The sequence below is a fragment of the Manis javanica genome, chromosome 5, assembly GCF_040802235.1.
Source record: "Manis javanica isolate MJ-LG chromosome 5, MJ_LKY, whole genome shotgun sequence".
Classification (NCBI taxonomy): domain Eukaryota; kingdom Metazoa; phylum Chordata; class Mammalia; order Pholidota; family Manidae; genus Manis; species Manis javanica.
In genome coordinates, this window is record NC_133160.1 from 131,942,787 (window position 1) to 131,956,672 (window position 13,886).

A 13,886-nucleotide genomic window follows, 5' to 3' on the forward strand; every position below is an offset into this window, starting at 1 on the left:
CCATCCTAGTAGGTGTGAAATGGTATTTCATTGTGGTTTTGACTTGCATTTCCTTAATGACTAATGGTGTTAATAAGTTTTTCATGTGCTTATTTGGCCATTTCATCTCATCTTTAGAGAAATATCTATTTAAATCCTTTGTAAATTAAAAAATGGGTTGTCTTTTTATTGTTGAGTTGTGAGTGTTCTTTATATATTCTGGATACTAGATCTTAATATCACATATTATCAGATATATGATTTGCAAATATTTTCTTCATTTTGGAGGCTGTCTATTCACTTTCTTGATAGTGTCCTTTGAAGCACATAGTTGATTATGTTCCCTTTTTCTTTTTTCCTTTGTAGCTTATACTTATGGTGTTATATCTGAGAAATCATTGCCTAATGCAAGTCCCAAAGATTTTTCATTTCTAAAAATTCTTAGGTGAAGCTGCTGCTGGTCCAATATTCAACGTTTGGCAGCAAGGAGCTAAAGCATTTTTTTTTAATTTTCAGTGACCTAATGGAATAGGAGCCACTTACCTTGGATGGCTTAACAATCAACTCTTATCCAGCCGGAATCAAACTGGAGTCTTCTTTAGTCTATCAGGACTCTCCCAACAGGGTCCAGGGGAGGGCAGAGCATAACAGTGAGCTTATTCCCTTTTTGTTAGAAGCTCTGAACTTAAGAAACTGGATCAGTTCAAATCCAGTACTGCAAACTCTAGGTAAACAATACGTTCACCATACTGGAATTTAGTTGTTAAAAGTATAACTTAAATGAATGAGTCTTTGTCTGTAGCTCTGACTACAGAGAAACCTCTGTCCTCTAATGTGCTCTAATGAGATTTGAGACCTAATGGCAGGCAGCACTGTGTCCACAACAAACCACAAAGCATATGAACAATACAATTCTGTGATTCTCTTAGGCAAGGCCTGGTGTCAGAGTGTAATGTTCCCTTAAAAAATGAGTTTATTAGCAGAAAGGTTAGTCTGGTTTCCTTTACTTTGTTTAATTTGTTTTATTTTTTTCTTTAAATTTGCTTGTTGTTTCAAGGAAAGCCCCACTTACAAATCCAGACCTTCAAAAAAATCCTGAGTTATTGATATCTCTCTGGATGATAACCTTCCTTCTTCTGGACCATTTTCTCTCATAAACTAAGTGAAGGTGACCCCCACTACCTGCAAGACTGCAGAGAGCCCTCCTCTCTGTCGCCAAGGGCTCAGCCAGCTGGGCCACTGAACAGGAAACCCTGACTGGATTCTCTGTGGAAGGGGAATGGGAGTTAGTGGGTGGCACTTTCCTGGCAAAGTCAGAATCAGTCTGTATGTAGGGGTTCCAGAGAGAAGGGATCACAGCAGGTGGAACCTTTCATGGGTCTGCTCCTCTGCGTGCAGGCTTGCTCCCACCCACCTGGTCTTCCAACCACACTGCCGCCAGGCCTTCAGGGAAACATAGGCCTGTTTTCTTCTACACAGTTTGCGTATTCTTGAATATGATAGAAATAGATCATACAGTATGTACTTCTATTTTGTCTGGTTTCTTTCACTAGCATAGTTATTTTTCCATTCAAGTTGTAGTATATTCATAGTTTAGTCTTTTATTGTTGAGTAGTATTTCACTGTGACTAACCAGACTGTTCATTCGCCTGTTGATGGGCATTGGAGTTTTCAGTTTTGGGCTATTACAAATAAAACTGCTGTGAACATTAATGAATAGGTTTTTGTGGGACATCATGAACTCATTCATTTCTCTTGGTATTTACCTAGGAGGGAAATGGCTAGCTCATATGCTAGGTGTCTGCTTAGCTTTTTAAGAAACTGCCATGCTGTTTTGCAATGTGATTGTACCATTTTTCATTGCTACCAGCAGTATATGAGAGTTCTTATTTCTCCATATCCTCACCAACACTTGATACGATCAGTTTGTAAAATTTTAGCCATTTTTTTTTTTAAATTTTAGCCATTTTAAATGTTCGTAGTGGCATCTCATAATGGTTTTAGTTGTCATTTCCCTAATAACTAATGATGTTGGTCATATTTTTATCTGCCTATTTGCTACCCATATTTTTTTTTGGAGAAGCATCTGTTCAAATATTTTTTTCTCTTCTTAAAATTGGATTGTTACTTTTTTTGTTATTGAAATTTGAATTATTTAGTTCACAGAAGTCTTGCCTTTACAGTGGGAAATTAGTCCTAGAATGAACACCTCTCTACTCCCAATTATAAATTCTTAAAAGCAAGATCCCAAAAGATCAAACTCTTTCCAACTGACTTACTATACTCTAGAACAAAGGAACAAAGCTCAAGATATTTTTAGGAATATAAACATATTCACCAGCTAACAAGTCAATTTGTAGTGCCTGGCATACAATCCAAAATTATCAGGCACACAGAGAACAGAAAAATATGACCCATTATGGGGAGAAAAAAATCAGTCAATTGCAAATGACCAAGAACTGACACAGATGTTGTAATGAACAGATAAGAATATTAAAATAGTAATTATAACTTTGAACATGTGTGCAAAATTTAAGTAGACATGTGGAGGAGTAGAGGATATAAGGAAGACCCAAATAGAATATTTGGAGATGAAAACTACAGTGCATGATGAAAAATACACTGGGGTTAATAGTGGACTAGATATTGAAGAAGAAGATATTTGTGAGCTTGAAGATATAACTATAGAAACTATCCACAATGAAACACTGAAAGATAGAAGAATTTTAAAAATGAAATAAGCATCCCTGAACTGTAGGAAGACTTTAAGTGGCTTAATTATGTATAATTGGAATACACAAAAGAAAGAGCAGGAAGAGAAAAGATATTTTAAGAAATGATGACTGAAAAATTTCCAAATTTGATAAAAACTATAAACCCACAGATCCAAGAAGCTAAGTGAACCCATGCATAAGAAATATGAAGAAAACTACACCAGCTGACATCGTAATCAAATTATTCAAAACTAATGTTAAGAAAAAAGATTAAAAATTAGCCAGAGAAAAAGAAATACTATGTACTGAGGAGAAAAGATAACAATGACAGCATATATTTTGTCGGAAACAAGGCAAGTGATAAGATAGTGGAGCAATATCTTTTAATTACTGAAAGGGAAAAAAATCCTCCCAACCCAGAACTCTATACCCAGAAAAAAAAATCTTTCAAAAACAAAGATGAAACACAGACTTTTTAAGAGTACAAAAGGTGAAATAATTCATCAGTAGCAAACCTGGCACTATAATAAATATTAAAGGAAGTCTTTCAGGTAGAAGGAAATGGTACCAGAAGGAAAAAGGATCTATACAAAGGAATGAAACACTACAAATGGTAACCACATAGAGAAATATTTAGGAATTTTTTTTCATATTCAAATCCCTTTAAAAGACAATTGACTGTTTAAAAAATAACAGTGTAGTATGGGGATTATAATATAAGTAGAAGCATAATGTATGACAACAATAGTATAAGGGTGAGGGAGAAACAAGTGTACTATCATAAGGTTTTCATACTTTATGTGAAGTAGAATACTATCACTTGAAAGTAGAATATGATAAAGTTGTATACTATAACCTCTAATGCAACAGTTACAATAACACAACAGAGTTATAGCTGAAAAGATAAAATGGAATCAATTCCAAAGAAATAAAAAAAGGAAGAAAAATTAAAGAACAGATAGGATGAGACATTTAAATATCACCATATTAATAATCATATTCAGTGTAAATAGTTTGAATATTCCAATTAGAAAGAAGGTGGGAAAAAAAGCAACACCCAACTATATGCTGCTACAAAAATGCATTTTAAATATGAAGTGCAAGTAGGTTAAAAGCAGAAAAAAAAAAAAGAAAGAAGACGCCATGTTCACACTAATCAAGAGAAATCAAGAATAGTTATATCAATAGTGAACTGATATCAGAAAAATATTTCTAGTGATAAAGTCATTTCATAACAACTAAAGACTCAATTCATTAGGAGGACATAACAATTTTAAATGTTTACTTAATAACGTAGCTTTGAAATACATGAAACAGGAAGCTGTGGGAGAATTTTGAAATGTTTTATCTAGTCCAACTCTTTCTGTTTCTCAATCCTTCCTTCTTATTTTCCTTCTTCCCTCTTTCCCTCCCTCCTTTCTTTCCTTCCTTCCTTTTTAAAAATTCCTTCTCTTTCTTCTCCTCCTCCTTCCTTCACAAATGAAGAAACTGAGGTTGGAGGCAAAGTAATTGCAGAGGTACACATCTAGTGAGAGATGGAGCTGGGTCACAGACTTAGGGTCTTCAAATTTCTTTTCTAGGACCCTTGCCTCTTCTTTGCACTTCACCGTTCTTGAACAAATATTGTCTTGATACATTAGTAACTCTTAAAGTGAAGGTATTAACGGTGCACAAACAAACTGACCAGTAGGTGGAAAACGGAAGTGTGACCTAAATACTACTGACATCCGCCAGCACAGAAGCCAAACAAAAGGTTGAAAAGAAAGTTGAAGAAACTCCTCTAGCTTGGAAATTGCTCATTGAATTTCTGCTTTCAAGAGAAGTCTGGGAACCTTGAGATAGAAATCCTTCTTAGTAGTCATTGTAAATTTCTGGCACTGGGTAGACAGGATTTTATTTGAAGGAGTATTTTGGTGGGCCTGCTCCAAAATCGTGGCTACCATGGGCTGCTTCCTGCATGTGCTGTCACTGTGCCCAATGGCCCAGTTCTTCCAATGGCCCATGAACTTCCATGGAAATCAATTATCATCTGAGCAAGAGCTATGGGAGTTTCTGAGTGCTGACCCATGCACTGGGATGAAGGCAATCAAATCTGGGGTCATCTGAGGTCAATCCCACGACTTTGGATAGCCATTTGTCACTTGGAATTGGGCAGGGACCCATAAACACAAGAGACAGTAAGTGAAGTTAACTAATTATACACAACTACAGCCATAGCTTGGCATGATCAGACAGGGCAAGAGAGAGGCAGTTAGACGCAGAAGTATATTTAAAAATATAGCCTTCCCCAACCAGAAATGGTGCTGTCCACCCTGGAAAGATAATGAGTAAGAGTTAGAGCAGCCCAGTCTTCAATTTGGAGGCCATGGAACTTGGGTTTGGAGAGAAGTGAAGGGTAATTTCAAGGCTCCCTGACAATTAAACCAATGAGAGCTGCACCATGTCAGCCTGGGATAACTACCATGACAGTCAGAGTCAAAACAGAAGCCTATAAAAAATGCTCTCCACTGAATGATAACTCCAGGGTAATATAATCCAGAGCTCCATGGAAGAGGTTGGCTGCTGGACAGTCAATCAGATTGGCCTAGCCATCTCATTTGTTACTATAAGGAGGAGAAAAAAGGAAAAGAAAAATATCCAACAACAGTATGCCCAAATGGAAGGCATGAAAACTTTGGAGTAAAACAGATGTGGATTCAAATCTCTTCTCAACTACTAAAAACTGTGTGCTGGGGTTAAATTAATCAATTTTTCTGAGTCTGTTTCCTCACCCTTAAGAGGAAGCTGATTACATGTACCTCATAGGACTGTTCTGAGGATTAGGAATAGTATATGCATGTACTTAATGTCCCTCATGTGTAGCGGGGACACGATAATATGGGTAAGTGTAATAACCACATTGCTTTTTCATGTGAAACCTTCATAGGAATGTATATCAATAATACCTTAATAAAAAGAAAAAAAGATAAAATAAAAAAAAAGAAAACCAACAGGGCTCACATCTGGAGACCCACAAGACCCTAGCTAAGAAGCTGTTCTTAAATGGCCCATGTGCGTGACTTGCCCACACCAGGACTCAGGTCTCAGGCAGTTAAATCATTCCTAGACTTAAAGTGAAGGAGGCTCACCTGCTTATACTGAAGCATCAGCCAGAGAGGCAGGCATCGAATTTAATACATACATCTGGGAGCCTTCTGAAACACTCTGCAGGGATGGAGACTGGAGGGTGCCGCCTTTGTGCTCTCCCTTTGCCATGCTCCAGGGCACCAGTGTCTCCTGGAAGAGAGCTTTTGCATGCACCTGGTGGCTCAGTAGGTCCCCCACCTAGGGACACCCTTTGATTGCCTGGCTCTGGAGGCCAGGGGAGATTGTGACTTTGGTCTTGTGGGGCTATAACAATCGGTGTCACCCAAAAGGGAACTTATATTCCTGTCATTGGTGTCCCATTTTTTTGTGACTGCTGCCAGGGGATACCTCTACATTGCCTGGCTTTTGTGGCCAGTGGGGCTGATGCTTATGGGTCCTATAGGAGTGTAACCAGCAGTAAAAGTGTTCTTAAACAGCTACTATCCCCAGGGCACACCAAAAGGCAACAGGCTTAGGAGCTGAATCTTGTGAAGGAGTCCTATTACCTGATCATTATGACTGTGACCTGAGGGATAGGATCCTGACTGGGCACACATTTTGGGGCTGACTTCAATCCTTTCCAGAGACTTCAGAGGGTAGATGCTATCTTTGTGCTTATCCTCCAGAGCACCAGTGTCTCCCAGTGGGGAGCTTTACAGAAGCCTGGTGCCCTGGGTTTTGCAGCTGTCACCCAGGCGACACCCCTTGATCACCTGGCACTGGTGGCTTTGGGGATCTTGCATTCCTTGGTCCCAGTGGACTGTGTCAATTGAAGAGATGATTCTTGGCAGACTATCTACCCCCAGGGAACTGCACAGACAGTGGACTAAGGCAGACTCCCCAGTCTTTCTGTGAAGGAGGCCTCGTTTCTTCTTCTGGAGCTTTGGCCTGAGGGGCAGGCTTCAGCTTTGTCACACATTCAGTGGTCTACAGAGTACTTGCAAGGAACATGGGCTGTGGATGACATCCTGGGGTTCTCTACCTTGCTTCAGGTCACTGGTATTACCCAGAAAAGAGCTTAAAACCTCATCTAGAGCCTTGGTTTTTGTAAGTGCTGCTCAGGAGACATGTCCAGATCACCTGGATTGGGTGGCCAGTGGGGCTCATGCTTGTGGTTCCATGGGACAGTAAATATTTGTATACTTTTAAAAACTACTCCCTGAGGATCTGGCTTCCAGCCAGCCTGAATCTAGGTGCTGAGATCTTCCTCTCTGGAACAATGACAGGTCTTGGCATATCATCAACCATTGGGAGCTATTAAAAATATAATGGACTGCTTGGGCAAGCACAGAGGGTTGAGAGACAATGAGGAGCTAAGGCAGGGCTGAACAAGGGTTGAAAGAAAAACACTTCCAAACAGCACTATTCTACCTGGCAAAATGACCATTTAGAAATGAAGGAGAAATAAAGTTTTCCAAACAGCAAAAACTGAAAGAATTTATCACCACTAAATCAGCTTTACAAGAAATGTTAAAGGATTTCTTTAAGCTGAAAAGAAAGGGTGCTAATTATTAACACAAACACATATGAAAGAATAAATATCATATGTGATAAAGGTGGTGGATTGATTACTTATAAAGCTAGTATGAAGGTTTAAAGACAAAAGTATTAAGAATATGATTATAATGATTAGTTAAAGGGTACATAAGATAGAAAGATGTAAAATGTGACATTAAAAACAGAAAACATGGGTTGTTGGGATAGTAACAATACTGAGCTTTGCAGTGGGATCAAACTGAGAGCTATTGCTAACTTAAAATAGACTGGTTTAGATATAAGTTATTATATGTAAGCCTCATGGTAACCACAAAGCAAAACCCTATAGTAAGCATACAAAAGATAAAAAGAAAGGAATATAAGCATGCCACAAGAGAAAGTCATCAAACCACAAAGGAAGAGAGCAAAAGAAGAAGAAAGGAACAGAGAGGAACTATAAAACAGCCATAAAACAACAAAATAGAAATAAGTACTTATCTATCAATGATTACTTTAAATGTTTAGACACAGATCAGCCTAATGGGTAAAAAAACAAGACCCATCTATACACTGCCTATAAGGGACTCACTTTAGATGCAAGGGCACATGAAGACTGAAAGTGAAAGGATGGAAAAAAATATTCCATGCAAATGGAAAACAAAAAAGAGCTGGAGTAGCTATACTTATATCAGACAAAATAGATTTAAAAAAAAGACTATTAATAAGAGACAAAGAAGGGTATTAACTAGTGATAAAGAGGTAAATCCAAGAAAGCATAATATTAATTTTTGTGCACCCAACATAGGAGTGCTTAAATATATAAAGCAAATATTAACAGACATAAAGGGAGAAATAGTAATATAATAGTAGGGGACTTTAATACCCAACTTACATCAGTGGATAGATTATCCAGACAGACAGTCAATAAGGAAACACTGGCCTTTAATGATGTGTTAGACTAAGTTGACTTAATGGATATTTACAGAACATTCCATTCAAAAACAACGGAATACACATTCTTCTCATGTGTACTTGGCACATTTTCCAGGACAGATGATAGGTTAGGCTACAAAATAAATTTAATAGAATTGAAATCATATCAGACATCTTTTTTGACTACAATGATATGAAACCAAAATTACATGAAAAAAACTGGAAAATTTACAAATATGTGAAGATTAAGCAACATGTTACTGACAGCCAATGGGTGAAAGAATAAATTTTTAAAAATATCTTGAGACAAATGAAAATGGAAATGTAACATACCAAAATTTATGGGATGCAACAAAAGCATTTTTAAGAGGGAAGTTCATAGTGATAAATGACTCAAAAAGACAAAAGTTTCAAATAAACAACATAAATTTATACTTGAAGAAACTAGAAAAGGAAGGACAATGACCAAAGTTAATAGAAGAGGGGAAATAAGAAATATTAGAGCAGAAATAAATGAAGACATTAAAAAGACAATAGAAAAGATAAATGAAATTAAGAGCTGGTTCTTTGAAAAGATAAACAAAATTAACAAACTTTTGGTTAGACTACCAAGAAAAAAAAAGTCTCAAAATCAGAAATAAAAGAGCAAATGTTACAACTGATATAGAAATTCAGAGGATTGTAAGGGACTATCCTTACAATGGGTATGAACAATTACATACCAACAAATTGGACAAACTAGAAGAAATACCTACAAACATACAACCTACTAAGGCTGAATCATGGTGACATAGAAGATCTGAAAAGACTGATTATGAGTAAGGAGATTGAATCAGTAATCATAACTCTACCCCCCCCCAAAAAAAATTCAATACCAGATGGCTTCACTGGTGAATTCTACCAAACATTCAAAGAAGAATTAGTACCAATTCTTAAATTATTCCAAAAAAAACAGAAGGGGTAACTCTTCCAAACTCATTCTATGGGGCCAGCATTACCCTGATAACAAAACTACACAAGGATGCCACAAGAAAAGCAGGCCAATATCCCTGGTGAACATATATGCAAAAGTCCTCAACAAAATGTTAGCAAACCAAATTCAACAAAACATTTAAAGGATCATACGTCATGATCAAGTGGGATTTATTCTAGAGATATAAAGATGGTTCAACATCCACAAATCAATGTAATATACTACATTAACAAAATGAAGGACAAAAATCATATGATTATCTAAATAGATGCAGAAAAAACATTTGTCAAAATTCATTATCTGTTTGTGATAAAAACTCCCAAAAAAGCAGGTATAGAGGGAATGTATCTCCACATGCTAACTGTTATATACAACAAGCTAACATCATACTCAATGGTTAAAAGCTGATAGATAGCTTTTCCTCTAAGATCAGGAATAAGACAAGATACCCACTCTCACCATTTTTATTCAACATACTACTGGAAGTCCTAGCCAGAGCATTTAGGCAAGAAAAAGAAATGAAAGGCATCCAAATTGGAAAGAAGAAATAAAATTGTCACTATTTGCAGATAACATGTTATATATAGAAATCTCTAAAGACTCCACAAAAAACCCTCCTAGAACCAATAAACAAAATGCAGTAAAGTTGCAAGATACAAAATCAATACACAAAAAATATATTTCTAAAATGGAATTTTATGCACTAATAATGAACTATTAGAGAAATTAACAATCCCATTTACAATTGCATTAAAAAGAATAAAATACCCAGGAATTAATTTAACCAAGGACGTAAAAGACCTGTACATTGAAAACTGTCAGAAATCAATGAAAGAAACTGAAGACACAAGTAAATGGAAAGATATTCCATGCTAATGGATTGGAAGAATTAATATTGTTAAAATGCCTACACTACCCAAAGCAATATATGGATTCAGTGCAAGCCCTATTAAAATTCTAATGGAATTTTTTCATAGAAATAAAACAAAAAAATTCCTGAAATTTGTATGAAACTATAAAAGATTGAATAGCTAAAGGAATCTTCAGAAGGAAGAACAAAGCTGGAGGCATCACATTCCCTGATTTCAAACTATATCACAAAGCTATAGTAATTAAAACAGTATGCTATTTGCACAAAAATAGACATAGATAATTGGAACAGAATAAAGAACTGAGAAATTAACCCAAGCATATATGGTAAATTAATTTATGACAAAGGAATCAAGAAACAATGATTCAAGAATACAGTGGAGTAAGGACAGTTTCTTCAGTAAATGGAGTTGGGAAAATTGGACCAATATCTTACATCATAAACAAAAATAAACTCAAAAGGGATTAAAGACCTAAACCATAAAACTCCTAAAAGAAAACATAGGTGCTAAGCTCTTTGACATAGGTTTTGGCCGTGATATTTTGAATTTGACACCAAAAGCAAAAATAAATAAGTGGGAATGCTTCAAAGTAAAAAGCTTTAGCACAGCAAAGGAAACCATCAAAAAATGGAAAGAAATCCTGAATGGGAAGAAAATAATTGTAAATCACACATCTGGTAATTGGGTACTATCCAAAATAAGTACAGAGCTTATACAAGTTAATAGCAAAAAAAAAAATAAAATAAAATAAAAAAATGGGCAGAAGATTCCAAAGTGTTAAGTTCAGTTTAGGGTGGCTTCCTGATTCTATTAATTAAACTTTGGAACATTGAAACAGGCTAGGAAAAATGACTGCACAGAAAATATTACTCTAGTCACTTATTTCCCAGCCTATACAATGATAAAGGGGAAAGGGGGCTTACAATGAACTTTATTATATGTACATCTTTATATAAAAGTCTGATTAATTCACTCAACAAATAAATGACTGAATAACTCTTCAAAAAATGGGCAGAAGATCTGAATAGACATTTTTCCAAAGAAGACATAACAGATGGCCAAGAGGTACATGAAATGATGCTCAATATCATCAATCATCAAGGGAATGCAAATCAAAACCGTGATGATGTACCATCTCGCATCTGTTAGAACGGCTGTTACAAGAAGACTGGAAGTAGCAAGTGCTGATAAGGATGTGAAGAAAAGGGAACCCTAGTGCACTGTTGATGGAAATGTAAATTGGTGCAGCTGTTATGGAAAACAGCATGAGGTTTCTATAAAAAATTAAAAAATAGAACTACCATATGATCTAACAATTCCATTTTTGGTATTTATCTGAAGAAAATGAAAATAATTTGAAAAGATATATACACCCTAAGTTTGTTATTTATAATGTTGTAGCATTATTTATAACAGCCAAGATGTGGAAACAACCTAAGTGTTTATCAATGGATAAATGGATAAAGAAGATGTGGTAAAAATCTATTAAACATTCCACTGTATGGGATATTATTCAGCTGTAAAAAAGAAGGAAATCTTTCCATTTATGACAATATGGATGGGCCTTGAAGGCATTATGATAAGTGAAATAAGTCAGACTAAGATATCATAAGGTCTCTCTTAAATGTGCAATCTAAAAATCATATAAATAAATAAATAAAACAATTGAGCTCTTAGGTACAGAAGACAGATTGACAGAGGTGGGAGAAATGGGTGAATGGTTTCTGTTTTTGTTGTTCATAGAAATTAAATAAAAAAACCCAACAACAAAACAAAAACACCTTAACAGAACACCTGGAATATTTTTGAGCAAATATCTGGGCCCTCATGGCCCAGTCAAGTTGATACTTAGAACAAACCATGACAGGTACATGTAGCCCTACTTAGTTTGATGATTTTAATTAATACAAGAAACTGCCAGGCAGCATAGTAAGGTAGAAAACTTGTGCATTGTAGGCAGGTAAACCTAGGGTCAAATTTAACTGTGCCTCTCATTACTCCAACAGTCTGAGTTGTACCATTAATAAAATTTAAATAATATTAATTGCATAAGGTTCTAAGTTTAGCTGAAATAATATATGCAAAGACTCCAGTAAACAGTAAATACTCAATAAAATGTGGTATTATGATTAATAATACTAATTAATAACCTATGATAATACTAATGAAGTCAGATGTGTGATCTTTTTCTTGTGAGCTGTATTCTCTCCTACCATATGGTTTTCTTCCTCCTAAAACCAGTGCAATCCCACAGCAAACCTGACTTCTCTATTTCCAAATGTACTGTTTAGTTTCCCAAATGGCAGGAGATTGGATGGCTTTCTAGCCACTGTGTGTGGTTAAAGGGCAGGGACATTTTATCCACAACAGGCATGATATTTAGGGCCCATGAGATTTTCAAAGGTCAGTAAAAGTGTTTATGTTTGAAAAAACTTCTGGTTCTAAAATACAGAAGAAAGCTACAAAATTACAATTAAAATTGTATAATTAAATATCTATAAAAAGTAATTGTAGGCCAAAGTGTTAACTGGATCTCAACTCATTTATTATTCCATGGAAATTATATTTCATGATGGCTGTGGATGCAGTTGAAGATGTCTGCATTGATGAGGGATGGGGCCTTCATGAGTAAGAATGCTTAGGATCTATGAAGGTCTTAAAATAACCCTAGCAATGACTGGGGAGTGTGCAAAAGCCAGGAATGGAGAGCAAACGGAGGAGGATATTTTTAAGAGAGGAATGTAGGGGAGATTGGAAATGGACTGGCTGTGCAGGACATGGCCAGTGAGGCGGGTGAGGGTGGGAAATGGGGTGGTTCTGGAGACACAGAGTGAACCAAGGGGGAGTAATGGAAGCCCTCTGGTGGTCCTATTGCCAGCAGATCCCCTACTTGAGCTTCTAAGTCAGTGGAGAGGAAGATTGCAGCCTGAGCATCTTTCAGCGCACGGGTCAGGGAAAACCTTCAGACAGAGAAGCAAGAGGTAACTGCTGACAGCCCAAACCACACGTCCTTTTGGCTGAATAGGAACAATTACGTTGTAGCTGATGCCAAGAGCAGTTCTAGCTCTGGTAGTTCACTTGTCCTCCCTCAGATCACTGTTGGTATTCCGCTGTTTAATTCTCTTTCTCTGGCTCTTGTGCCACAATCCATCTTCACTGAGTAGAGGGCTCAAAGGGGGAGCCTTACCTTCTTCTTCTCAGACAAAATAAATAAAGGTCAGTTAATAAACTGACAAACAACCATGACACAAGGGCCCTGTTTGCTGATTTCCTTTGATCCTCTTCTCAGTGTAAGATGGCATGTGGTTGGTTCAGCAGAGTTCATATTAGTTAGCGATAGTTTTTTTTTTAAGACTTCCTCTCCAGGCTAGACCACCTCAGTTTCCCAACATTTTCTTAGGGGAAACATTATTTATTTTAATAAACCCTTATATAGCTCTTCCTATGTGCCAAGCATGATTCTAGGTACATTTACAAATATCAAACCATTTTATCTTCACGATAACTTGATGACATAGGCACATGTATTGTTATCATTTCCATTTTAAAGAAGGGCTAAAGGTGGAACAGAGGGGTTAAGTAACTTTCCAAGGTCACACTGCTTACAAGAGGCAGAATGAGCCTTTGAGCTCCTACAGTTGCTGGGTCATCTACTAAACTGCCTCATTTCTCTAACTGTGGTTTTCCTCAGCCTCTCTTAAGAAGAGGGAGTGTAAAATTAATTATGACATTCTAATGACAATTTGGATTGTACTAGATATGGGAGAGAGTCATTGCTCATCCCCTTTTTGTCCTTATATTCTGGTAACAGCT

At 36.5% G+C, this 13,886-nt stretch overlaps 1 non-coding gene across 1 annotated transcript; it reads left to right on the forward strand.

The window, feature by feature from the left end:
• The first annotated feature begins 10,840 nt into the window (after positions 1-10,840).
• On the forward strand, positions 10,841-10,972 carry LOC118968448 (small nucleolar RNA SNORA36 family). Its single transcript, XR_005056103.1, has one exon. It is a non-coding gene; the product is annotated as a small nucleolar RNA SNORA36 family (small nucleolar RNA).
• The last annotated feature ends 2,914 nt before the right edge of the window (positions 10,973-13,886 follow it).